Source organism: Equus caballus, chromosome 19 (genome assembly GCF_041296265.1).
Source record: "Equus caballus isolate H_3958 breed thoroughbred chromosome 19, TB-T2T, whole genome shotgun sequence".
In the NCBI taxonomy this organism is placed as follows: Eukaryota; Metazoa; Chordata; class Mammalia; order Perissodactyla; family Equidae; genus Equus; species Equus caballus.
In genome coordinates, this window is record NC_091702.1 from 48,014,402 (window position 1) to 48,031,436 (window position 17,035).

A 17,035-nucleotide genomic window follows, 5' to 3' on the forward strand; every position below is an offset into this window, starting at 1 on the left:
ATATTGTGAAATGATTACCACAATAAGTTTAGTTAACATCCATCATCTCATAAAGATACTAGAAAAAAAAGTTTTTTTCCTTGTGTTAAGAACTTTTAAGATTTACTCTGTTAGTAATTTCAAATACATTATATCCCCAGTACTTATTTATCTTATAACTGGAAGTTTGCACTTTTTGACCGCCTTCATCCAATTCCCCCACCTTCCACTCCCCACCCCCTGGTAACCACAAATATGATCTCTTTTTCTGTGTTATTTTTTTAGAATCTACTTATAAGTAAGACCATACAGTATTTGTCTTTGTCTATCTGACTTTTTTCACTTAGCATAATGCCCTCAAGGTCCATCCATGTTGTTGCAAATGGCAGGATTTCCTCCTTTTTATGGCTGAATAGTATTCTACTGTATATACTGTATATTCCACAATTTATGCATTCATCCATCGATGGACACTTAAGTTATTTTCATGTCTTCGTTATTGTAAATAAGGCTGCAGTGAACATGGAGCTGCAGATATCTGACAGGTGTTTTTGTTTCCTTCAGATAGAGTTCCAGAAGCGGAATTGCTGGGTCATATGTTAGTTCTCTTTTTAATTTTTGAGGCTCTTCCACACTGTTTTCCATGGTGGCCACACCAGTTTACAGTGCCACCAACAGTGCGCAAGGGTTCCCTTTTCTCCACATCCCAGCCAACGCTTGTTATCTCTTGTCTTTTTGATGACAGCCTTTCTAACAGGTGTGAGGTGGTATCTCATGTGGTTTTGATTTGCACTTCCTGATGCTAGTGATGTTGAGAACCTTTTCATGTACCTGTTGGCCACCTGTATATCCTCTTTGGAAAAATGTCTATTCAGTTCCTCTGCCTATTTTAAATCAGGTTGGTTTTGGCTATTGAGTTGTATGAGTTCCTTATATATTTTGGATATTAATTCCTTATCAAATGTATGATTTGCAAATATTTTTTTTCCCATTCTATAGGTTGCCTTTTCATTTTGTCGATTCTTTTGCTGTGCAGAAGCTTTTTCATTTGGTGTAGACTCACTTGGTTATTTTTTTGTTACTTGTGCTTTAAGTGTCATATCCAAAAAATCACTGCCAAGACCAATGTCAAGGAAATTTTTTCCTATGTTTTTTGCTAGGAGTTTTGTGGTTTCTGGCCTTATATTTAAATGTTTAATCCATTTCAAATTAACTTTTGTGAGTAGTATAAGATAAGGGTTTACTTTAATTCTTTTACCTGTGAATCTCCAATTTTCCCAGCACCATTTATTGAAGAGACTATCTTTTCTCCAGTGAGTATTCTTGGCTCCTTTGTCAAATGTTAGTTGTTGGTCCATGTGTGGGTTTATTTCTGGGCTCTTGATTCTGTTTCATTGGTCTATGTGTCTGTTTTTATATCAGTATCATACTGTTTTGATTACTATAGTTTTGTAAAATGGCTTGAAATTAGCACATGTGATACCTCCTGCTTTGTTCTTCTTTCTCAAGATTGCTTTGGTTATTCATGGTCTTTTGTGGTTCCATATAAATTTTAGGATTATTTTTCCTACTTCTGTAAAAAATGACATTAGAATCTTGATAGAGATTGCCTTGAATCTATAGATGGCTTAGGGTAGTATGGACATTTTAACAGTATTAATTCTTCCAATCTATCAACGCAGGATCTCTTTTCATTTATTTGTGTCTTCAATTTCTTTCATCAATGTTTTGTAGTTTTCAGAGTAGAGATCTTTCACCTCCTTGGTTAAATTTATAACTAAGTATTTTATTGTTTTTGATGCTATTATAAATGGGATTATTTTCTTTATTTCTTTTTCAGATAATTCATTGTAGTGTATAGAAATGCTACTGATTTTCTATGTTAATTTTACAACCTGCAACTTTACTGAATTCGTTGATTAGTTCTAACAGTTTTCTGCTGGAGTTTTTAGGATTTTCTATATATAAAATCATGTCATCTGCAAATAGAAACAATTATATTTCTTCGTTTCCAATTCTGATGCCTTTTATTTCTTTTTCTTGCCTCATTACTCTGGCTAGGACTTCCAGGACCATGTTGAATAGGAATAGTGAGAATGGGCACCTTTGTCTTGTTCTCGATCTTAGAGGAAAAGCTTTCAACCTTTCACCATTGAGAATGATGTTAGCTGTGGGCTTGGTCATATATGGCCTGTATTATGTTGAGGTACGTTCCTTCTATACCTAATTTGTTAAGAATTTTTATCATGAACAGATGTTGAATTTTGTCAAATGCTTTTTCTGCATCTATTGAGATGATTATATGATTTTTTCCTTTCATTCCGTTAATGTGATGTATCACATTGATTGATTTGCGTATGTTAAGCCACCCTTGCATCCCAGGGATAAATCCCACTTAATCATGGTGAATGGTTCTTTTAATGAGTTGTTGAATTCGGTTTGCTAGCATTTTATTGAGAATTTTTACATCTATATTCTTCAGGGATAGTGGTTGTAGTTTTCTTTTCCTGTAGTGTCCTTTTCTGGCTTTGGTATCAGGGTAATGCTGGCATTGTAAAATGAGTTTGGGAGTGTTCCTTCCTCTTCAGTTTTTTGCAAGAGTTTCAGAAGGATTGGCATTAATTCTTCTTTAGATGTTTGGTAAAACTCACCAGTGAAGCCATCTGGTCTTGGGCTTTTGTTTGTTGGGAGGTTTTTGATTACTGATTCAATCTTACTAGTAGTTGGTTTATTCAAATTTTCTATTTCTTCTTGATTCAGTCTTGGTAGGGTGTATGTTTCTAATAATTTTTCCATTTCTTCTAGGTTGTCCAGTTTCTTGGCATAGAGTTGTTCATAGTAGCCTCCTGTGATCCTTTATTCTGTAGTATCAGTTGTAAAACTCCTCGTTCATTTACAATTTTGTTGATTTGGATCATCTCTCTTTTTTTCTCGGTTACTCTAGCTAAAGATTTATAAATTTTATCTTTTTAAAGAACCAATTCTTAGGGGTTTTTTTGTCTTTTCTATGGTTTTCCTGCTCTCTATTTCACGTATTTCTGCTCTAATCTAATCTGCTCTAATCTAATCTAATTATTCCCTTCATTCTGCTAACTTTGGGCTTAGTTTGCTCCTCTTGTTCTCGTTCCTTGAGCTGTAGAGTTAGGTTGTTTATTTGAGGTCTTTCTTGCTTCTTTATGTAGGCATTTATTGCTTTATTGCTATGAACGTCTCTCTTAGAACTGCTTTTACTGCATCCTAGAAGCATGGTATGTTGTGTTTCCATTTTCGTTTGTCTCAAGATACTCTTTTATTTACCCTTTAATGTCTTATTTGATCCATTGGAGAATATTGTTTAATTTCCATGTTTTCTTGAATTTTCCAGTTTTCCTCCTGTTGTTACTGATTTCAGGTTTCATACCATTATGGTCAGAGAAGATACTTGGTATGATTTCAATCTTCTTGAATTTGCTAAGTCTTTTTTTGTGGTCTAATCTATGTTCTAGTCTAGAAAATGTCCCATTCGCATTTGAGAAGAATGTGTATCCTGCTGTTGTCAAATACGATGGTCTGTACATGTCTGTTAGGTCCATTTGGTCTATAGTGTTGTTCAAATCCTCAGTTTCCTTATTGATTCTCTGGGTGATCTATCCATTGTTGCAAGCGGGGTATTAAAGGCTCCACCTTGTATTGCTGATTATTTCTGCTTTCAGTTTGTTTTTGTTTTATATATATAGGTGCTCCAATGTTGAGTGAATAAATATTGACAATTGTTATATCCTCTTGATAAATTGACTCCTTTATCATTATATAATGATGTTCTTTGTCTCTTTTTACCATTTTTAGTTAAAAGTCTATTTTGGCTGATATACCCTTGCCTTTTCTTTGGTTACCATTTGCTTGATTTATTTTTTTCCATCCCTTTACTCTCAGTCTGTGTGTGTCTTTAAAGCTGAAGTGAGTCTCTTGTAGGCAGCATATCATTGGATCTTGTTTTATTATTCATTCAGCCATTCTATATCTTTTGATTAGAGAATTTAATCTATTTACATTAAAGTAATTATTGATAGGTAAGAACTTACTATTGCTGTTTTGTTAATTATTTTCTGATTGTTTTGTAGATCCATCCTTCCTTGCTTCTTAGCCTGCTGTCTTTTTTTATATTTTGATATCTTTTGCTGTCAGTATGCTTTGACTTCTTTATCATGTTCTTTTGTGTAATTACTACAGGTTTTTCCCTTGTGGTTACATGAGGCTTCCATAAAATATCTACAAATTATAACACCCTGTTTTAAACTAACAACTTAACTGCTATAGCATTCCTAAACTGTATACTTTTACTTTTCCTTACATTCGTAGGTTATTGATATTACAGTTTACATACCATATGTTGTACATCCAAAAACATATTATTGTAGTTTTGGTTACTTTTACTATGTTTATTTAAAAAATTTTTAAACTAGAATTGTGAATTACACACCTTCATTATCATATTACAGAATCTAATTTTGACAGTATCTTTACCATTACCAGTGAGTTTTACACTACCTTCTTATGTTTTATAATGTTAGTGTTCTCTTACTGCCACCCAAAGAACTCCCTTTGGCATTTCTTGTAAGGCTGGTCTGGTGGTGATGAACTTCCTCAGCTTTTGCTTGTTTGGGGAAGTCTTTATCTCTCCTTCATTTCTGAAGGACAGCTTTGCTGGGTTTAGAATTCTTGGTTATATTTTGAATATATCATCCCATTCTCTCCTGGCCTGAAAAGTTTCTGTTGAGAAATCCACCCATAGTCTTATGGAGCTTTCCTTGTATATAACTTTTCTCTTGCTGCTTTCAAAATCTTTCTTTGTCTTTGACCTCTGACAATTTAATTATAATGTGTCTCTGTGTAGTCCTATTCAAGTTCAGTGTCTTTGGGCCTCATGGATCTGGATGTTGATTTCTCTTCCCAGGTTTGGGAAGTTTTCAGTCATTATTGCTTTAAATATACTTTCTGTCCCTTTCTTTCTCTTCTCCTTCTGGGATTCCCATAATGCAGATAATGTTTCTTTTGATTGTGTTCCATGAGTCCTGTAGGCTTTCTTCACTCTTTTTCATTCTTTTTCCTTTTTGTTTCTCTGAATGGATAATTTCAAATGTCCTGTCTTCTGGGTCACTGATTCTTTTGTGTGGTTGAGTTGAAGCTCTCTATTGAATTCTTCAGTTCACTCATTGTATTTTTCAGCTCTAGGGTTTCTGGATTTTCAGCTCTGGATTTTTATGGTTTCTATTTCTTTGTTGAACTTCTTGTTTTGTTCATTCATTGTTTTCCTAATTTCATTTAGTTGTCTGTCTGTGCGTTCTTGTAGTTCTCTAAACTTCTTTAAGAGGATTATTCTGAATTCTTTGTCTAACAGTTCATAGATCTCCATTGCTTTAGGGTCAATGAGTGGAGCTTTATTAATTTCCTTTGGTAGTATCGTATTTACCTGATTTTTCATGATCCTTGATTCTGTGCATTGGTCTCTATGGATTTAAATAAGCAGTTTCCTTTTCCAGACTTTACAGATTCGCTTTGGCAGTGACAGTTCTTTACCAGTCCACTCAGCTTGGTGTTCTGGACGTGTCAGCTGATAATGTCCTTGGCCAGTGGGGCTGCCATCGGGTCTATATTTGGGCAAAGCCACTGCCCACATTTTGATGTCAAACTGGAAGGGGCAGTATGCTGGCTGGAAACAGTTAGGATAGGACTGCTGACTTGGTTCCCTGCTCCATCGAGGCTGTGGAATGGGTTCCCTGATTGTCTGGGTTCTCTGGTTAGGCTTCCTAGAAGATCAAACTGAGTACTATACTCAGTAGTAGGTATGGCTATGAATTAGCTTCCCTGTCCTGGCGGGGTAGCAGAATAGGCCCCAAGACCTGCCTTGCTCATTGCTTCTGGACCTGAATCAGGCTAGACTTTGCATTGAACTTCCTGGCCAGATGGGGCCATCGCTTTTGGTCTGCAGTTGGGGAGAGCCCAGGGCTGTGCTGTCTTTTCAAGTGCCACCGTAAGCAGGGCTGTAGGACGGGCTGTGCAGCTATCCTTGTGCTCTGGTTAGATCCTCTGGCCAGGCGAGCTGAAGGCTGTATTCAGCAGTGGGTAGGGCTAGGAATTAGTTTCCTTGCTCAGGCAGGGCTCCATACAGGCCCTGTGGCTGGTAAGGCTCTTATATGGTGATGAAATCAGACAGATCTGTGTGCTAAGCTCCCTGGACAGATGGGGCCAGCATCTTGGCTATGCAGACAGAGCCACTGGTCAGCTGCTTTGCTTAGGTGCCACTGTAATCAGCACTCCAGGGTGGGCTATGGAGACTCCCAGGAGCTCTGGTTAGGTTTCAGGTTAGCAGCATTGGAGGCTGTATTCACCGGCGGGCAGGGCTACCAATTAGCTCCCCTGGCCCAGGAGTGGGGTCACAGAGCAGGCCCCACAGCTGACGGGACTCTTGTTTGGGGAGCTAATCAAGCAGACCTGTACACCGAACACTCTGGCCAGACGGGGTCACTGGCTTGTCTCTGTGGACGGGCAGAGCTGCTGGCCAGGCTCTCTGCTTGAGTGCTGCTAGGCCAAGACATTTCCCAGGTGCTGAGGCCGGGCTTCCTGGTTGGGCAGGGCTGGAAGTGGGTGCGGCTATTAATTAGCTCCCCTGCCCAGGTGGGGTGACAGAATTGTCTCCAAGGCTGGCAAGGCTCTTTGTTTGTGGTCTTGACTGAAGCCAACCAGTGCCCCAAGTTCCCTGGCAGAATGGTGCCACTGGCTTTGCTGTGAGGATGATCAAATCTGTTTGCCAGACTCACCATTTGTACATTGCTGGGCTAGGCAGCTTCCAGGTGTTCTGGCCTGGCTTAAAGTTTGGGCAGGTTGGGAGCTACACTCAACAGGGGGTGGAGTTATGACTTATCTCCCCTGCCCAGACCAAGGGGTGAGGGAAGATCAGGCTCTAGGGCCTCAAAGGCTCAGTTGAAGTCCAAAATCAGGCAGACCCACACCCCACCAAGTTCTCTGGTCAGACTCCACCACTGTCTTGACTCTGCAGGTGAGCAAAGCTGCTGGTTGGGATTACAACTTGGGTGTTGTAGGCAGGACCTCAGTCTGCCGAGGTCCAGTCACTGGTTGTTGCAAGCCCGCTTCTCCATCACAATCCTATTCCCAGTGGTCAAGTCCTGCAGGTTCCCCCTCGATCCCTGTGAGGCAAGACCAGAGTGGGATTCCCAACGTACAATGCTGGAAGAGCTAGATGTCCACCCTGGGCTCTCTTTTCCCACTGAAGGAACTGTAGGCTTAGAGGAGACCTTTTGGTACTATCCTGTGCTGTCCCGGGCGAGGGGCAATACAGTCAGCGTGTAGCCCCTTCTCCTGCTTCTAATGCAATCTGTCTCAGTCTCTGTGGTGCAGAGGGTTGCTCCAGCCTCACCCCATGTTCTGGGATTTTCTCAGTGGTGTCTTGTCCACAAATGCTTGTTAGTTGTTCTTCTTGTGAGGGGGAGTAAAGTTGAGAATGACCTATGTTGCCATCTTGGTGACGTCACTCCTCAATTTGTGTTTTTTTTTAAGCCAATTAGTCTGTAGTAATTTGTTATAGCAGTAATAGGAAACTCATACACACTTCATGATGAGCTACCAATTACATCACTTCTTTCAGAGTCTGTCCGTGATCGGTGACTGCACATGTGTCATTCACTTTACACACAGTAAAGCGTGTAGCAGTGTTGACTTCTTGTGTCCCAGTATTTAATCCATGTGAAATTTTACAAAAATGGGTAATCAAAAGAACAAATTGGCTCATAATAAGATGCAACTACACGAGAGAAAGGAAAATGACAAGACTGGAGGTGAAATTCAAATTGAACTTGGATAAAGTTATAGAAGAAATAGCTGACTGTGGAAATATTGACACTGATGCATTTGAGATATTCTAGATATGCAACTTGAAAAACTTAGTGAAGGCAAAATTATCAACATAAATTAGGAAAATGGTTGTGACAAAAAGGATGAAGATGTCTTAGAGGAAGTGATGCCAGCAAAAAGCCTCATTACTTATTAATCTGTAAACGAACTGTAATTCCTATCAGTCTCAACAAGAGTGTTTTTAGATAGACGATATTCTAAAACTCAACTAGAGAAAAAAATACCTATCTTGAAAAAGATCAAAGATATCAGATATTAGAACATATTATAAAGATAAAATAATTTAACAGTTTGATAAGGACACAGAAATAGATAAATGGATTACTTGGGCAGACTAAAGAATTTAGCAAACAGACTTATACATATATGGGAAATGATTAAAATGGCATTTCATATCAGTGGTGAAAGGATGAGTCATTCAGAAATAGAGGTGTAGTGATGTATTATTCATTTGTCAGAATATCAAGTTAGCTCCCTATCCCAAAACTCCAGATGGATTAGACGCCTAAATATGAAAAATAAAACTATGAAAGTAAAGAAGGAGCTCTAAGAGACTACTTATTATTTTATAGAAGTAAAAGCCTTTAAAACAAAGTTGAAAAGTCATAAAAACTAAAAGATTATAAATTTGACTGCCTTAAAAGTAAAAAATCCTCAATATGAAAAAGTGATGACGTCAAAACACTGAACAGTCTACCCTAGGGTCCAGGGCATGACAGAGGACCCAAAAGGAGTCCATAGCCTAGAGGAGGCTGAGTCAGCAAGTGAGGACCACAGGGCCCTGCCCCAAACAAGAGAGCAAGCCACACATTGACTAACTGTTCTTCAGCACAGATCTGTGAAAGGTACTCAAAGGTGGAGAACAGACCAGCCTTTATCCTAGAAGGACTCATAGAAGACTCTGGGAAGACCAGGGCCAGCACCCCTCTTCCCGTGCCATGAGTTCATGTAAGCCTTCCTCTAGACCCAGAAGCCAAAGCGAGAAGGAAGGAGAGCATATCTGAATAGCCTTTAGGAGGACTCAACAATAAGGAAAAATCAGTTATGTAAAATAACTAAGCTACATTAATTTCCAGAGTTATAATAAAAACCAATAATAGACAAACAACCTGTAACAGTCTGACTCTGCGTTTTGGTGTTTGCTGACAAGTTTTAATCCTCACCTTCCCTCTTCCCCTTCTGCCCCACATCTGGGTAAACTGAGAAGAAAGCCTGTGTGCCCCCTTCTTTCCCATGTGAGCTCCTTCCCCCAAACCCTGGCCCCACCCTCTAACCTTAATAAAAACCCCACCCCAATCTCTTCTCCTTGTTCTCTCAAGCCATTTTTGGACCAGTTTGGGAGCCACCCTGCTCCCCCAGAAAGCCTCTTTATGTCTGTAATAAACCTTTCTCGTGTCCTCTTAGGGTCTGTGTGGTGTCATCAGTCTCAACATCCAAACCAAATTTTGGGTAGGGTGTCCAGTCTGCTTCTGTAGGAGGGCCACAACTATTCAGACAAAATAGTCAAAATTACAAACAGACAAGTGACAGAAGAGGGAATAAGAGTGTCTAATTAAATGTAAAAGGTGTTCAGTGTTACTAAGCAGAGAAATTACAATGAAAACAAGATGCCATTTTCATCCTTCAGATTGTGAAAAAAATAAAAAGATTAATATTGAGAAGAGGCAAAGATGTAGGGGAACAGTAATTCTTATGTACTGGTGAAGAATAGTTTAATTGGCAACATCTATTTAAGAGGTTTTTTTTTTTTTAAGATTTTATTTTTCCTTTTTCTCCCTAAAGCGCCCCGGTACGTAGTTGGGTATTTTCAGTTGTGGGTCCTTCTAGTTGTGGCATGTGGAATGCCGCCTTAGCATGGCCTTTTGAGTGGTGCCATGTCCGTGCCCAGGATCTGAGCCGGCGAAACCCTGGGCTGCCGGAGCGGAGCGCGTGAACCTAACCACTCAGCCACAGGGCCAGCCCCTATTTAAGAGGTTTAAATAAGCATGCATCTTTGATTCAATTCCATGATATCTTCCCTAGAGAAACACTTGCAGATTTGCAAAATGCATGTGCAACAACGTTCATTGCAGTCTTTTTTGTAATATCAAAGGATTGGAAAATAACTGTTCACTAATAGAGGAATGGTAAGAGATTATGCTTTATTGATACCATGGAATAATATAAGTAAGTTAAAAAGAATGAATGATATTTATAAGTACCGTCATGCGCCACATGACCACGTTTTGGTCAACGACAGACTGTATATATGATGGTGGTCCCATAAGATTACTACCATATAGCCTAGGTGTGTAGTAGGCTATGCCATCTCAGTTTGTGTAAGTACACTCTATGATGTTTGCACAACGACGAAATTGCTTAATGACGCATTTCTCAGAACGTATCCCTGTCACTAAGTGATGCGTGACCGTACTGACATGGAAAGATATCTAAGGCATAGTAGGTACATCCTGTGCATAAGGTACATATGCAAGCTGCAGCTTAGGAAAACGTTAGGAAGGAAACACAACAAACTAACAACTAGTTTAGATAAGGAGTTGGAGGTGACCCAGGGAAGCTTTCACTTGGTCTTGCCTAAATTTTTTATTTGGTGTGATTATAAATTCATATATTATTTGTGTAATTAAAACAAGTTTTAAAAGAAAAACTTTAAATAATGGTTAGATTCCCAAACCAGTTCAGAAAACTACTCTTTAACCCATAGAGCAGCTGTCCATTTGCTACGAAAGGTAGAAGACAATGTCATATGCAAGTAATTCAACAAAATTGAAAATATTTTTTATTTTTATAATTTTATTTGAGATAATTTCAAACCTAAATAAAAGTTTCAAGAATAGTACAAAGAATCCCACTTAAATGGGAAACAACATGTTAAGTTCTCTGAACTTCTCCAACTATGTCTTTTATAGAAAAGGGTCCAATCCAAGATCATGTGTTATGCCCAGTTGTCACATCTCTCTAGTCTCCTTAAGTCTGGAACATCCATCTTTCCTTGGCTTTCAGGACCTTAAAAATTTTGAATACAGGGCAGTAATTTTATAGCCTGTCTCTCAATTTGGTTTTATCCATTATTTCCTCATAATTGGACCTGGATTATGCATTTTTGGCAGAACTATCACAGAGGTGATGTTGCGTTCTCATTCCATGCTGTCAGATGGCACACAATGTTGATTTGTTCCCTTACTAGTCATGGTAAATGTGATCACTTGATTAAAATAGTATCAGCCAGGTTTCTCTGGTGTAAAATTATCTTTTTTCTTTATGATTAACAAGTATTTTTTGTGAAGACACTTCAAGACTATGTAAGAATCCTATTCCTCCAAACCACTTTAACCCACTAGTTTTAGCATCCACTGGTATTTCTTGCCCATGTTAATTACTACAATGATTGCCAAATAGTAATTTTTAATTCAATCCACATTTATTGGTTGACTTTATATTGTAGGGAAGGGTAGGGAAGGGCTTTCTCTTTTCCTAATTAATTAATTAACATCAGTGAGGACTCGTGGGTACCTATTTTATTCAATTACTATCATTACTTTTGATACTCAAATTATTCCTGATTTGGCCTGTGTGGGCCCTTTCAAGCTGGCTTCTGTGTCCTTTTGACGCCTCCCCATTGTTCTTTGAATACTTTATTTTCTGGCACAAAAATACATCCCAGCCTTGAATCAGCTATTTCTTCGAGGAGCCCCAGTTCCCAGAGAATAGTGTCTAGGAATAAAAATCCAGGGCCTAGGTGTGCTCATTGCTGCTGGGGTGTTGCTCCCAGTCCTCTCAGAGTTCAGAATTAGGATAAATATGTGTACAACACAGACACACCTTTATATCATATATATTTATTAAACTATGTATGTGTGTGTATTATATATATAAAACTCATACTGATAGTTCCAATTCTAATCCAATGCTACAGAGTTTATCCTCACTTTCCCTTTTATTTGTACTTCTCTTCTCCCTCAGTGAGAAACCTGGCTCCTGTGTCCTCGTTATATTTAATTAATTGTTCAATCTCCAGTCTCCTGACTGGCTGGGCTGCCTCCTGACTGGCTCCGATGCCTACCTCACTAGGCCACCATTACTGATTGCCTGAGGGCTGACCCTGCCACCTCACTCCAACTTGTCCTCCTGTGGACTGTCCCTCTCATTCTGCTCCAAAGCAGTCCTTGCATTGGGCTGCCGTCAACAACCTGGAGGGAGGCGGGGAGGAAGTCAAATCAGTATTTTAAATATTGAGTGCACATATGTTAAGCCCGAGTAATGAGGTGAGGAGATAGATGGATCCTTTTGAGAAAATTTTGAAGGATAGACTGGGCATTTGGATTTTAAAGGGTCTGTCTTTATATTGGTACTTTTAATTGAAAAACATTTTTCAGCCTAGGGTTGGTTGGTTGTTTTTCCATTTTTATACGGAACGAAAACTAGGAGGGAAATTGTGGTGGTGGGAAGTTTTTCCTGAGGTAATTAGACAGCATTTGGAAAAATAAGAATAGTTGGCTAAGGCCATAGTATAGATAGATACAGGGAAAGTGCCTGAAGAGGAACCGTCTGTGCAGAGGAAAGCCAGAGGAGCAGGAGCCTGTGCTCCTGGGGGCCTTTTGGAGGTGCCGGGTTAATGAATGCTCATGGTGACCACTAGGTGGTGGTATGAGCCCATAATAGCTTATTTTTTTGCCTGCACAGGGATTAAAGCTTGAGCTTTAAAGTGAGGAAGGAAGGCCTGAATGTTGAGTTTGTAAATACATCTTTTTCAGCCTCAGTTTCTTATGATGCACTCTCACCAAACTTAGTTTTACTTGTACTTCACTGAAGGTGAAATCAGGTAACATCCTCAAAAATTGTCTCTAAAATCTTCCAATAAAAAGTTACACATCTCCCCAGTTTGATGGAAATTTTGAATGGCTATTTCTACCCTCTTGGATTAAAAACGCTAGGAAAATCTGTAAGTGTGGGGAACTTGTGTTTACTTTTTTCTCTTTTTCTTTTTTAGTTCCAATAAATAAAGTCTATTGCTCCTCCACCTGCCTCCCTGCCTTGTTAAAACAATTCTACTTTGCAAAACCATGGTTCACAGTGTTGCAAATGAGGGTCTTACCTCTGTCCATATTTAATCCTGGCAAAAATCATTAGTAGTGCATGACATCATAACATAAGAGAGCATCTATGTACAAACATATACAATTTTATTGATATCTCTACAGACTACAAGAATTTTTAGTCACAATTGCTGAGTGCAACAGAAAAATAGTAATTTGTCATTTTCTGAAAAGATGCAAAAATTCTGAAGATGAAAGAAAGATACATCAATGATGTCATCTGTTTCTTATTTCCTAGAATAAAACATCACATAATTAAGTACTAAAAATTATAGGTTGTCAGAGATTTTGATCCTGTGTACACTTGTCCATAACTACCGCCTAGTTTATTTCCTGGCTTTGCAGTTGAGAAGGGTGGGCTAATACAAGAGGGGAGCAGTGTGAGAGGAGAGAACTCTCTCGAGTTTTCTCATCGAGTGTTATTGCCTTGGATAGGCAGACTCTCCCTTTGTTCAGGACACTGGAGGACAGATATTGAATTACAGGCATTCTTCTCTCTTTAAATACATGCCTAATAACTAAGAAAATAAATCCAAGTGGCCCTGGGAGCTAAGACAACAATCAAAAAGGAAGAGGTGTTCTCCCTTCTTGCTAAGATCAAGTCAAGTAAAATATACCTATAGCAGAACAGGTAGCTGGTACCCATATCTCCTCCAAATGAAGAATGAATAATAAATTTGGATCTGATTTAGTAAATGATTGTTTTGAGGATTTCTACTATCCAATTATTGAGAATTAGTTTTCCACTTAGCTTTACATGCTATTGAATTTCTTATTATAGTTCTGGTGTCTTGTGATGCCACCTGTATAAGACTATCAAAACCTGGATGTTTGAATTGGAATAATTAATGGTCAAGTCACATGGGAGAAAAACACAAAGACAGAGTTATTAAGAGTTAATGGGGCACTGCCTGGTCAGAAATTTGCACAGAACATTTGTTTGGGTTGCAACACAGAATAAATATCACTCTAGCCATCACTATATCGCCTACATCTTGCCCTCCCTGACCCCTCAGAAGTGGGCTTGGACACCAGCCAAAGCAGACAAGCATGTCTTCCTTAGTTGGCCATAAAACAGTGGTTATCAACCTTAGCTGGACATTGGAACAACCTTGGGGGCTTTCAAAAACACTGATGTTTTGTTCCTATTCTGAGCGATTTTGATATAATTTGGAATTTTAAAAGCTCCTTAGGTGATTCTTATGTACAGCCAAGGTTGAGAATCACTTTCCTACACAAACATATAAATAAAGGCAACCACCTGTGCCACTAGTTCCTCATCAAATCCTCTTATACTTCACTCTGGCTCCCACCTCCCTTCTCACTCCAACCTCTTGCAACAAATTGCATTTCCTCTTCCTTTCCCAAGTCAGACCTTACTGCATGTCACCCTTTAAGGGCTATGTTGTCTACAAATATATACACTGAACCTGCTATGCAACAGTGATGTTCCTTGAAATGGCGCAATCCAAATACAGGACTTACTGGCAAGTATTTCCGGTACCCGGGGCAATGTGTATGTGAAATAGTATCTAGTCAAAAATGGGGTTGGGGCTCCAGAGGACAGAGAGGGAGACGCTGTGAAAGCCACCACATTTCTCCTGATGCAAAGAGCAAGGCCTGAAAGGAATGTCTGACTCCTTTTGACATTACCCTTTCTGAACAAAAGTGGTCAAGTTACAATGTCTTCCCACAGGGCAAGCTGCAATCACACAGACCCTCCTGGGTGCTCCAGTGACCCTAAGGAGAGGATGTCTAGCCTACTCTTCTACACCTGCTTCACTTTTCCCTTCTGCCAATATTTTATAACCAAGTATCTCGAAGAGCTAATTTTAATCTTCTCCAACCAATTGTAGGCATAATCTTTTTTTCCTTTTCGAAGCCATAGTGATGCCTTAATGCACATAATAGACAAGTGGCACCTTTAAAACTGGACGCATGGGTCACATAAAAAGGGACTCCAACAGTAAGATTTTTCCTTTACGATCCCCTAAGATCTTTGAGGAATAGAGACCTGGATTCTGATTTATTAATTTGAGAATCACTAAAGACTATATGAAAGATTTGAAAAATTGTCTTTCTGACTGAATTATCAGAAAACATCTCACTCAATTCTGTCACTGTTCTTCCAAAGTTAGTTAGACAAGACCCTGATGGTGATTGGGACACTTAAGTTTAGGTCTCCGTGAAGTATTGGAAACAAAGTCAGTAGTACTGCTTCTGTAGGAGATTAAAATAAATGATAATCATCCTTCCCTCCAAACTCCAAGGTGGGGATTATTGCTCACATTATTAGGACCAGGAAAACAAATACTTCTATCTTCTCACTGATGAATAGAATGCAAAGGGCTATTTTCTCCTAGAACACTAAGAAGGGCTTATCTCTTGAGGGAATGATAAGGAGATAAGGTCAACTGGTTTGCAAGCCTTATCTTCTGATGCCAACTTAGTAGATGTAATGTAATTAATTTTGATGACAACTAAGGCTCAGAGTCATTTTCTCTATCATCGTCCAAGTTACTAGGAGCATTTTTCTTTTGTTTCAATATAGAGGCAAGACATTTTAGTAGTAGAGAAGAGAGTTGTAAAGAATTAGATGGATCAACAGTACTCATTTTCCAAAGATGATGATAAGATGATGACGGTGGTGGCGATGGGGTGTGTGTGTGCTAAGGTCAGTGCAACAGAATGGAAATGTTCAAAGAGAAAAATCACATCCACATTAGAGTCTTGTTATTGCTATCTCTTTGAATTATAAAAATAATTTTGATACAGTAAAACCTCATTAATTTGTATTCCACTAATCAGGAGTTTGTGGGGTGAAGTTACCCTTACATTAAGAAAGGGTTTATAAAAAATATTGAAAGTCACATTTTAAACTACTTAAAAGAATCTGTTCTTTTCAAGCATTTGAGAAGCACCTGTTCATGTCCAACTGGTATGTCAATTATAAATTTTTGATCTACTCGTTCAAGCCAAAGTTTCAAGCTTTTCTACTGTGAAATGCTATATTGTCCTTTTTGGTATTTTCTCTGTATGCTTTAAAATAGTCTTATTATTTTTCACTGATTCATATAAGCTTTCTCCAAAAGACTATTTTATTGCGTATGGACCACACATGTAATTTTGGGTATAATTTATCTTGTTAAGACACTGTGCACTTAGGATGTTTCATTTTGTACAAGACATATATTACTTATTCACACAATCTATCTTTAAATGATGTAGAACAGTGGCTCTCAACTCGGAGCAATTTTGGCAATGGCAGGAGACATTTTTGATTGTCATTAATTGGGGGTTGCTACTGGCATCTAGAGGACAGAGGCCGGGGATGTTGCTACACATCCTACAAAGCAAAGGACAGTCCCCCACAACAAAGAAATTTCTAATAGTGCCACTGTTGAGAAAGCCTGATGTAGAACACATTAAATCAACTCTTGTTGGGGGCTTTGGAGATATTCGTTGAATTTAATGCCACTTTGGACTGAATTTCATTCTTTTTTTTTTTGAGGAAGATTAGCCCTGAGCTACCATCTGCCGCCAATCCTCCTCTTTTTGCTGAGGAAGCCTGGCCCTGAACTAACATCCGTCCCCATCCTCCTCTACTTTATATGTGGGACGCCTACCACAGCATGGCTTGCCAAGCGGTGCCATATCCACACTCGAGATCCGAACTGGCGAACCCCAGACCGCTGAAGCGGAACGTGCGAACTGAACCGCTGCAGTACTGGGCCGGCCCTGAATTTCATTATTTCCAAAATAAACCACTATTTTACTCTTTTAGGTTTTTTTCCCCAATATAAAAATTATAAAGTATCTGTTCAGAAAATCAGAAGACTGGGTCCTTGAAACTGATGGTACAAGAGGGCACTGCAGTTTGACTACCAATGTTTTCCAAATCCTGGTCTCAAGTTTCTTTAATATTTTCATTTTTTAAATTTAAAATTAAATATATATTATGTTTAAAATTAAATATAATTTTATGTGCCATGTTTGTATTTCCAAGTCAAGACTGTTCATAGGAGTGTGAAGACATTCATGGAAAGGCTTTT